Source organism: Protopterus annectens, chromosome 2.part1, assembly GCF_019279795.1.
Source record: "Protopterus annectens isolate FY-2018-M chromosome 2.part1, PAN1.0, whole genome shotgun sequence".
Classification (NCBI taxonomy): domain Eukaryota; kingdom Metazoa; phylum Chordata; order Ceratodontiformes; family Protopteridae; genus Protopterus; species Protopterus annectens.
The window spans coordinates 1,250,977,045-1,250,989,195 of record NC_056729.1 but is presented as its reverse complement, the minus strand read 5'-3'; the positions used below and the strand labels follow the sequence as shown (position 1 = coordinate 1,250,989,195).

The following is a 12,151-nucleotide window of genomic DNA, read 5'->3' as shown; positions in this document are numbered from 1 at the left end:
ATTTCCTAAGTAACACTGAATGGAGAACATGGACAGTGAATGATATTATGAGTATCAAATGCATTTCAGAAGTTACATCTTCTGTCTCTACTGCTTACTATAAAAGATAAGATAATCATGCTTTGAAAAGTTATTAAACTTTGTTATATTATCTTTACTTCACATATTTTACATCTGCAAACTGTGATGACATTTTAAGTCAATTAAAAAGGTACTAGGGAATTCTGCACTGTAAGGCATAACAGTAGGTGGTGTGTGTTGTTTAAGTATATAAATAATTGTATCCCTGCATGATTCAGGGCACATGGTTAGAAAACACAGTAGAAGCAGAACCCTGCTACTCCATAATGATTTTATGAAATAATCCAGAGCTGCATACAGTAAACTAGCATCAAACACTGGATGGTATATTACTTACTATCATCCTTCAGGAGAGGAGAATATTTAAATGTGTATTCATACCAGACTTATAAAGACATGGTCAATAAAAATATAAATGAAAACATAAAAAAAAAGAAGTGAAGCAACTATAAATGGATGAAATAAATGAATTAAATTATGGTATTAAACTGCAGTCAGATGCAGTTAAGAAAATGGTTTTAATAACCTGATTTATTGAATGCATATACCTAGCAAGAGCAAAATGAATTCCTTTATATCATAGCCGGCTGTATAAACTAGAATGTAACAAATGAGAATACCATATTAAAAACAACAGAAAAGCAAAACAAATACACTGAATCAACATGGATACCAACTTTGAGAAAAAGAGATGTATGTAGAGAAGCGGTTGTATTTTGAAGTTACAAAGTAAACAGCTCTGGAGAGATAGGAAGAAATATTAACTGAAAAGGTGATGGGTCATTGGAACATCTTTCATGATGAGTAAGGACATTCAGCCATATTATATTTTAAAATGTATGAGACGTAAATAAGGTCATTCTTATGAAATGTAGGGAAAAAGGAAAAAAAAACACAGGTAACTGGTTAGATAAGATCTGTGGCTTATCACTGTAGATAGTAATATGATCAAATTAAGTAAATGAACTGGTCCTAAACTGTTGCCAAATTTGTTTCTCTATAGATTACAGCCATTAAAATTCAACATAAGAAAACCCATCACTATAAATCCATACCAAACTATGACTCTGTCGCCACTCCTGTGCTGCTTATGTAAGTGTATACAGAACTGTAATTAATATGCTTGAGATATCCACTTTGTCTGGGACAGTTCAGCTTCTTCAGGACTGGAAAACAAACTGTATTTATGAAATATTTCTGAGTACGGCAGTTTCTTTGGCCATTACTCAGTCTGCCTACACCTTTGTGTGACCAGAAGTAAATTAGTGGAAGGCTGGCTCAATGTTTATATGTTCACTTGTCATTCAAAACCATGGCTCTTACTGCTGGATTTAAATATTGCAACAAGGTCTTGATTTAGTAGTGTATAGAAACACTGTATTAAATAAATTTATTTACGACTAACAGTTTATGTTGTCTTTCAGCCAGTAGAAGGAGAGGAGATGCAATTCAATGCTAACAGATGAAACATGTCCAAATGCAATTTTACACACATTCAGCACTAATTTTCCTGTTTAAAGAAGACTTTTATTCAGTTAGCACATACTTCATTGGAATACCTACATTGCTATGTTTTCTTGTATAGTCAGCTGTGACAAAACATCCATATATAGTTAATTTTGAAGAATTAATTGAAGTATGTTAGTTAGGTTCCAGCTCCAGTGTTTTCCTGTGGAGTAGTAGAGCTCACTTAGAGACTAACAATACCAATTACAATGGAAAACTGTTAAAGAGCTGTGTCAGTTAATGCGGTTTAAGTCTTTAGAATTTTCATATGAACTTTATCAGAACCTTTTTAAAAATACTCACAGGCTGAGTTCATCTTGTTTCATCCAAAGTTTTATTTAAACAACATCCAACAGGCTTTATTTCCAGAAGTATATGCTCTTTTGCCCTATATATGTTGACTTCCTGAGATCTAAAGTATAGTACAAGCGCTGAGTTGTATTTATAGTGCAAATTCACAGGAGGTGGGGATACTTTAATATATTCTTAAATGTACTGACAAATGATTTCCTCATTACATTTAGTAAAGGATGATTCGATGTTATTAACCACTTAGCCAAAATTCTTTATGTAGTTACGGTTAGCCACTTGTCACCCTTTCTTTTATGGACAGAAAATTATAGGAAATGCATGCCTAATGCTGGTCTTGGGGGAGTTGGGTAGCTCTGCTCCATTCAGCTTTGTCCCACAAAAAGCCCAAGCAGTTGCTGTTAAATGACATATGCTTAGACATCTAAGTTGTGTGACTGTGGCCTAAGGAAGTCAAACCTGACTCAGCAGAATTCGTAGAATTTGCCACTTAACATCACACATTCAGTCACACTCAATAAAGCCCCAAACACTAAGCTGCTATGGCAAGTAAACACACTTCTCAGGACTCTTATCATAGGGGACTGCATTGTAAGATGTACTGATACTCTTCTAACCAGGCCGAAGAAGGAGAAGATAATGGTTAGTTGCTTATCTGAAACCAGTGTCCACCAAATCATGCACGTACACAAGTCACTGCACCACAGGTAGCAGTATGATTCCATCATAGTCCATGTAGGTGTAAATGACCTGGGATGTACCTATCTGGACTATATGAAGAGAGACATTATGAAGCTCTCAGACTATGTGTCTCAGGCTGGTATGAGCCTAGCACTGAGCAGCATATTACCATCACCAAGGCTGGGGACACAGTATGAGCAAAAGCTAAGTGATTTTAACAATTGGCTGTCTTTCTGGTATCATTCTAAGGGGATCCAATATTTGTTAGCTTGGAAGGACATGGTTAACAGACCACATTGCTTTGCCAAGGATGGTCTACACCTGTCCACTCTAGGCTTTTGAATACTGTCTAAAAATGTATCCAATACCACCAAAAAAAAGCAATGCCAGTGCCATGTGAGCATATTTAAACTTCTTTTAATGGGGCAAAACCATAAAATTCAGACTGGTTTCAGCAACCTTGCCTTCTTCAGTGATGAAATCAAAAGCATAAATCACCAATACTTATACCATAATTAATCATCATTACTTAATCAGACATCAACATTTAAAGCAACAACAACTTCATTTGTCAGAACTGTAATAATACAAATATACTACATATGGTCATTTAGCCCTGGGGAAAACAACCCCCCAAGTTTAATGATCCAACCCCTCTCCTTTTTATTTAATATCGCATACCATCCCAATTTATTTTTCCTGTCCCCCCAAACTTTGTCAATAATGATAAAATGAAATTTGGCATTATCATGTTTAAGTGTATGTTTGCACAAGGCATTTGAAATACGTTTGGTACAAATGTCACTAAGGTGTGCTGATATACAAACACACATAGATCTCCAGGTCTGCCCAACATAGAAAGCAGCACATGAGCATGTCGCTAAATATACCAGCCAATCTGACCCACAATTTGCAAAAAATCTAATATCATAAACCTTACTAGTATTTCTACTAGAGAACTGTGTAGTTTTTAACATATGTTTACATAATAAGCGATGCCCACATGGATATGATCCAAAAACTTAATCACCAGTTAAGGTGCCTTGATGTTTTATATTTTGATTCCTGTTACCCCATTTGTAGTGGTTGAAATGAGAGCCTAACATGCACCCTCTTCTATATGAAAATTGGCATTTTGATGAGAGTAGACTAGACAATTCATTAGTTAACAAAATATTCCAATTTTTATTAATGACCTCCCTGATAATGTTAATATTCCTGCCATATGTAGTGACAAACCTGACAACATTCTCATCATGTTTTCTATCATGATATTTTAAGCATTTCCGACCTATTTTGACCTGCTACCCATCTCTTAGCTGACCTGATATTATAAGGTTGGTACCCACTAACCAAAAACCTTTCCATAAGGTCATCCTCAAAATGTCGATAGACATCTGGAAAGGAACAAATTCTTTTCACCCTTAAAATTTGAGACTTAGGTATATTTTCTATAATGTGGTGGGGATGTAAGCTAGTAGCAAATAGCAAATTATTATACTGTGGATATTTGCGATATATCTTGGATGCCAATGTATTGTCATTATTTCTTGTGACTGTCATATCCAAAAAATGTATGTGCTGTATATCCACATTCAGGGTAAATTCTATTCCCCACTTGTTTTCATTCAAATATTGAACAAACTCTTCTTCCCTACCACACCATACTAACTAACAATAATCAAGAAATCTTCTCCAGACGTCTGTCTCAGACAAATAAATATTATGTAAATTGTCATATATAAACAAATCCTCTAAGTAGTGCATAAACAAATCAGCATTTATGGGGGCAAAAGATGCCCCCCATTGCTGTTCCCTGAATCTGCCAATAGCAGTCCCCTTGGAAAAATATAACATTTTTGGTTAGAACATGTTCTACCATGCACAATAACAAAGTGTTGAAACCTGGAGGATAAATATCCGCTTTTTCCAACAAATATTGGACAGCTTCCAATCCAGCCCAATGTGGAATGCTGGCATATAATGCTGTCACATCTAATGTGCCCAGTAGCCAATGTGATTCCAACTGAGAATTTTCTATTATTGTCAAGAATTATGTAGGATCATGAATTCTAGCTCTAACTATCTTTAATAAGGGCTGCAGATGTTCAGTTAAGAATGCTGATGACGGCTCTGTTAGAGATCCTGTACTGGACACAATCGGCCTGCCAGGTGGTTTTGTTAAGTATTTTGAATCTTGGGCAACAAATAAAGGATTTGCTTCTGGGGTTTATCCACTATTAAATGCTGTTTAACCTGTGGGGAGATCACTCCTTCATCACAAGCCAAATCCAAAAAAGTATCAATCTCCTTCTTAAAGCAAAAAGTAGGGTCAAGTGGCATGGGCATATAATGTCTTGCATCCCATAACTGTCTACAAGCCTCTGATATATACTCTTCAGTGTCCATAATGGAATAATGACAATATTTGTGTTGTTCTTTAGATTTTTAAATATCTGTTGTTCATGAGTTGTCAGATTTTGATTCAATATTTTAGCTTCACAATTCTTAAAGTGTAAATCTTTAATAACTGACTCTTGGAATATAGCCATGTGTTTATCCATTGGGGGCATACATTTGGATTTTTGAAAGCGAAACTCAGTAGATCTTTGAGCCCTATTCTGGGCACCAAAGTATAATTTTAAATTTAGTACTTGACAAAATGCCAATAAATCATCTACCACACTGTCTTCATTGGCAAAAAAAGCAAGGTATATATTTAAACCCTTTATTAAGCAATTGTTTTTCCACTTCTGTTAAAGTTACAGAGGAGATGTTATGAACATTGTACCCCATATTTACCGATGTCCCAATGTCTGTAGCAACATTTGTACACTGTTTATGTTTTATGCTTTCTACCTCCTCGGTGTCATCTAGACCTAAAGGGTAATCCATGCCTCTTTGCTTCTCTGAACTAGGTGACCCCTGAGTAAGTGATTGTTCAACATCTGTAGCTGATGAGTCCTCCCCTTAGGTACTACTGTATTCCGTACCAGAGTTTTGAAGACTTGACCTTGGTCTTTTTCTTTTTGTTCTCACCATATTACCCCCTCCCTCAGAAAACTTTTCCTGAAATCAAAAGTTTTCCCTCACTCATAATCTTTAATATCTTGATTAAACTTTTGAAGTTTTTTTGTTTTTTAAAGATTTCTCTACAGCTAATAAATCCCTGGACAATTTAGTTAAGCATTCTTGGTATCGAGCTTGTCCCTCAAATGGTTTTAAGTCCTCACATATCTGTTGTACATCTGCACAATTCTTGTCAGCCATCCATTCATAATAAAAGGACAATATGTTGACAAATGTCATCGATGTATCCTGCTGTGCTTGTGCCCATTCATGAGGCAATATATCATCTGCCATGCTTACATAAGGCACTGTCCGAACCCTAAGGGCCTCTGGGTGTTATGTTTTTGGGCTGATAGGCCTTAAACAATTTCAAATGCCACACATTGGTATGTAAAATGGTCATACCCTTGGTTAGTTTACTAAATAGCTCACCACAATTGTCAGCCATATGATGAGTATCTACATCACCCATACACCCCCCCCCCAGACCTATCAAGCCCAAAAACATGTAAACCATGCTTGTCAGCAGACAAGCCTTGCAATATGGTAACTAGATCCATCTTCAAAAGTGACCTCAATCTATTTCACCCAACTAATGTAAGTTTGGTGTTTGAATTATTCCACCTTCCCTGCTGTATCAGAACCTACCACAAATCCTGACTTGGGAGACACCAACTCAAATGATCTTCACTTTGTTTATCTTCCACCTGATATAGAGACAGCCCATAAGATTTCAGTTTTTTAAAGCAAAATATTTAACCTAAAAATATCCTGGTTTATACAAATATCATTAAACTCTGACTGTTGGGGAATGCTGAATGCATTTGCTCAGGCTGTATGTGTTTTATAAATACATTTAAATGCTGGTAGCCACATTTGGATAATAGCTCAAACCAATATAATACGAGCTAAAATGATCTTCACATTCATTGTTCTCCAGCTAATATAAAAAACAGCCCAAATAGGATTTAATTTTTCAAATATAACAACTGACAAAATATTTGAGTTTATACAAGTGTTATTCAAACCCTGACAATTGTACAATACTGTCTAAAAAACCTCACAGTATGTATTCTACAAATCCAAATGATTAATAATAGCCATATTTAGTAGATAAAGCATGCCCATATGACCCATTTGGTGTGTTCAAAACATAAAAAAATGACATAGCATCTTATTAATACTACAAACAGTTATTACCTATTTGTAACACACCAAAAATGTCCAAATTGACTCCTATAGTAACCAAATGCTGGCCCGAGACATATAACAATAACACTTTAATGCCAAAACCTGTTTATGATATCACACACCCAAGCCCAAGACAGCTTTTCCAGCTCGTCTTCGTTTTATTGTCAGCCATTACATTCGTCCAACACTCAACCACTATAATATTTATGTCAATCCAGTTCTGTACCATTCAAAAGTGATTCAAAAAAACTGCATGTAAGATATATATATATATATATATATATATATATATATATATATATATATATATATATAAAATGCTGTTATCCAAATGTCATCAGTAGATCTGGCCCAAATTACCATCCCCTCCACAACACAAACATTTCAAAAAGAGATTTTTCTGTGGGGAAAAAAAAGCATTTGTTAGGCTCAAATAATAGCACACAGTCGTCTGAATAATGCTGACCCTCAGGCCACAAAACAACAATAATTTGCATGCAAAAAAGAACCCTTTATCGTGCAAACTCAAACCAGCCTTTCCCACTTCGTATTTTTAACTATTATATTCAGATTCACTTTATCCAATAGTCCGCCATTACAACAATGTTATTACATATCTCCGCAAATAAAATTCAAGAACTGTTTGCAAAGATCCAAATATTCAAGAGCAACCAATAAATATACAACATAGAGGGTAAACCCCTCAAATTTGGTTCTTCAATCAGTTCCTAAATATCCATCACAAGCCCTAAGGTTATTTGCAATGTTCCGTGATGTTATAACCACAATTATGTTGATTATTTATCTCCAAATGAAGGATGTAGCCACTCAGTATGGCTAATGCACACCATATACATCTTATACCATGATTAATCATCATTACTTAAACAGGCATCAACATTTAAAACAACAACAACTTCATTGATGAGAATGCTATCAGGTTTGTCACTACATATGGCAGGAATATTAACATTAACGTGGCGTTGGTGGTATAGTGGTTAGCATAGCTGCCTTCCAAGCAGTTGACCCAGGTTCGATTCCCGGCCAACGCAACAAATTATCAGGGAGGTCATTAATAAAAATTGGAATATTTTGTTAATCCAAAAACCTTCCCCTGCATGGAAGCTATTGCACTGCTAAAACAATTATAGATTCAACAATAAAGAAGCCTGATGAAGGCTAGGTAAAAACCATAGCCGAAACCGGTCTGTTTATTGAAATTCTTTGCTAATTAAATTAGTTTTCACAGCTCCCAGTTGCTGGCTTCTTTATTGTTGAATATTTTGTTAACTAATGAATTGTCTAGTCTACTCTCATCAAAATGCCAATTTTCATATAGAAGAGGGTGCATGTTAGGCTCTCATTTCAACCACTACAAATGGGGTAACAGGAATCAAAGTATAGAACATCAAGGCACCTTAACTGGTGATTAAGTTTTTGGATCATATCCATGTGGGCATTGCTCATTATGTAAACATATGTTAAAAACTACACAGTTCTCTAGTAAGAATACTAGTAAGGTTTATGATATTCAATTTTTTTGCAAATTGTGGGTCAGATTAGTTGGTATATTTAGCGACATGCTCATGTGCTGCTTTCTATGTTGGGCAGACCTCGAGATCTATGTGTGTTTGTATATCAGAACACCTTAGTGACATTTGTACCAAACATATTTCAAATGCCTTGTGAAAACATACACTTAAACATGATAATGCCAAATTTCATTTTATCGTTATTGACAAAGTTTGGAGGGACAGGAAAAATAAATTGGGATGGTATGCAATATTAAATAAAAAGGAGAGGGGTTGGATCATTAAACTTGGGGGTTTGTTTTCCCCAGGGCTAAATGACCATATGTAGTATATTTGTATTATTACAGTTCTGACAAATGAAGTTGTTGTTGCTTTAAATGTTAATGTCTGATTAAGTAATGATGATTAATCGTGGTATAAGTATTGGTGATTTATGCTTTTGATTTCATAGGTTCATAGGTAGGTGCTAGGCTATCTGCCCCAAGGCATTTATAAGCCTAGCCAGAATGCGTTGGCTTTCACCACCCCCTTAGATTAGTTCCCTGTGCCTCTGTCCAGCAGAGCCATTGAAGTGATCCCTGGGGTAAAGTTTCTGTTTCCCATCCACTCGTCAAGGTTTCTCTTGAAGAGGGTTAGCGAGGAGCACTGCCTAATGTAGATTGGAATCTTGTTCCAGAGCATGGGAAGTCTCTGGGAGAGGAATCTATCCCTCCAGCATGTCCTATTTATTGTTGTGGTAAGGTTTAGATATGTGGAGCGTGTAGCTCGTGAGGATAGGGTTTTCTTTAGGTGGAGCATGTCCATCAATTCTGGGTTGGACATGGCCTTGTATGTCAGGCAGAGATCATCTCTGAGTAGGCAGTATGCAACCGAGTACAGCTGGAGTTTCTTCAGTCGAGCTGCATAGGGCATCTGCTTGAGGCCAGTGATCCTCTTGGTGAGGTACTTCTGTGGTCTTTCCAGTTGTTGCAGGTGTCTTGTAAGGTACATCCGAAATGGGGCATTGTACTCTATGATGGGTCTGATGAGTGATGCATAGAGGGGCCCAATGACCTCTTTCGATCTGGATGCAAACCCTTTTGTGATTAGGTGGGCCACATAGAAGGATTTTCTAAGCACTTTGGCAATGTGATTATCAAAGGAGAGGTTACTATCTACTTGGGTCCCCAGATCCCTTATGATGTCTTCCGTATTTAGGGGGCTACCACCTATTTGGTATTTTGTGGGTGCTTTGTTTTTTCCAAAGGGGATGGCTATGCACTTTTTGGCATTTAGCTTGAGGCCGTGGTTTTGACACCAGGTATCTGTCTCAGTGAGACCCTTTTGGAGGATGTCTGTGTCATCCGGAGAGTCAATTATAGCCTCTAGTTTGCAGTCGTCTGCAAACTTGGTCAGCCATAGTCCTCCTGTGCTTGCCTGTACCTCTGAAATGTATATGCTGAACAGGAGGGTTCCTAGGATTGAGTCTTGGGGAACATCACTTGTAACCGGTTTAGAGTCAGACCTAGCTAACACAACTCTTACCATGTGGGTTCTGTCTGTGAGCCAGTTGGCAACCCATATCGTAACATAGGGGTTTATGTTCAGGCTGGTGAGCTTGTCTATAATACCTGAGTGGGGAATGGTGTCGAAGGTCTTTGCGAGGTCTAGGTAAGCTGTGTGGACCACCTTTCCCTCATCTATAGCCTTGGTAACTGTCTCAAAGAAGTCCAGCAGGTTTAGGAGGCATGATCTGCCCTTAACAAAGCCGAACTGGGTAGGGTCCAGTGTTTGGAGGTTTCCAATGTCTCTTTTAATGAGATCCATGATGATGCACTCCATAGCTTTGCAGACCAAGCTAGTCAGGCTTATAGGGCGATAGTACCCAGGGTCCATTGTGGCTCGACCTTTGTTGAGTGGAATAAGCGTTGCTGTGCGCCACTCTGTGGGCACATAGCCTGCAGAGAGGCCGAGTTTAAACAGTGTATTTAAGTGAGGAGTTAATTCATCTTTGAGCTCATGTAGGATGCAGCCTGGGACACCGTAGCCTGGGACACCGTCCGGTCCCATTGATGCTGTGTTTATGGCTTTGGAGAGGGCTGTTTTAACCTGAATGTCTGTGATTTCAGGGACACTACATTCTTTTGGTATAGTTATGGGCCCTTTTGGGGGTGAGAGGGGGCTGAAGTTTGCACTGAACCTGTCTGCCAGGATGTTGGTTATATCAGTCAGTTCAGTGTATTTTGTACTATTCTGCACTATCTCCGAGCAGATCTGAGAATTGCCACTTAGATTCTTGACATAGCTAAACAATGCCTTGTGGTTATCTTTGGAGTCCATGGCAATTTTTCTTTCGAAGCTAGCCTTGGATGATTTTATGAGGGAATGTTGTTTCTTGCTGATACTGATCAGGGATGTCTCCCTTCTTGGGATTTTACTCTTTTCTGTACTAGTTTCCTCCTTCTGTTGTATAGCTTGTTTATGGCAGGGGTCCACCAGACTGGTTTCCTTTCCTTGGAGGAGTGAGTCTTGGTTTTGTTTGGGATAGAATGATCCATGCATTCTTGTAGGTGCCCATAGAGTGCATTAGTAAAGGATTTTGCAGCCTGGACAGCGTTATCCTTTAGCATGGGGGCTTTGAAACTTCCCACCTCGGTCTTAAGTATCGTGAAGTTTGCTTTTGAAAAGTTTTTCATGGTGGTTTCTTTGACCGGGGGTGGTGGTGGAATGTGGATATCCGGAGTGATTCGTTTATGGTCATATCTAACCAGCGAGGGGTTGACCTCCGGTGTGGAACACCGGTTGCCCATGTTGGTGATGACCAGGTCCAATATGTTGTCACCTCTGGTGGGGGTGTTGACCAGTTGATCCAGGGTGTTTGAGTTTATAAATTCTAGGAAATTTTGGGCAAGGGAGTTTGTACTTGAGTAGTTCTCCCAGTTAATGTTTGGGTAATTGAAATCACCCAATATCAGGGTGTTTGGTAGGACCTTTATTTTTCCCAGTGTTTCCAGGAATGCGGAATGGAGGTCCTGGGACATGGTGGGTGATCTGTAGCAAGCTATAATTTGAATAGCAGTTTTGCCCATTGTTAGTTGCATGTGGATGATCTCTGAAGCATTGTGCTGTGCCACTAACCTGGAGGTGTGGGTATCCTTGATGAATATGGATACTCCCCCGCCTTTTGTATTTTGGTCCAGGTTTTGTGGCCGAAATGTATGGTATGAGTTGTAGCCTGGTAGTGGCAGGGTGCTCTCTGGAGCCTTAAACCAGTTTCTGTTGCTGCACATATATCAGTTTTCTCCATACTGAGGTGTGCCTCGAGTGCATGCATTTTGAGGTTTAGACTTCTGGCATTGAGTAGCATTACCCTCAGTTTTTTGTTACTTGTGCTATTTACGGTGGTGGGTTTGTCTTTTGAGCCTTGCCTAAAAAAGGCATTATGGGGGTGGCAAGAGCCTTGGCCAGTATTCAAAAGCCTAAGGGTGACCGGTGCAAGTCATCCCTAGCGAAACAGCGCGGCTTGTCAAGCATGTCATCCCAGGCTGACAGACACTGGATCCCCTTTGAATGACACCAGAAGCTTAGCCAATTGTTAAAACTGATAATTTTTTTCTCTATACTGTGGTATCATTCTTGGTGAGGGCAGGATGCTACTCAGGGCCAGGGTCATACCGGCCTGGGCTACATGATCAGAGAGCTCCTCCATGTCTCTTTTCATGTAGTCCAGGGAGGTACGGCTCAGGTCATTCACACCAACATGGACAATGACAGAGTCATATTTGTACTTGTTCTGGAGTGAC

General features: G+C 38.4%; 1 non-coding gene across 1 annotated transcript; it reads left to right on the top strand.

Moving 5' to 3' along the window:
- Positions 1-7,817: 7,817 nt before the first annotated feature.
- TRNAG-UCC lies at positions 7,818-7,889 on the top strand. Its single transcript has one exon. It is a non-coding gene; the product is annotated as a tRNA-Gly (tRNA).
- The last annotated feature ends 4,262 nt before the right edge of the window (positions 7,890-12,151 follow it).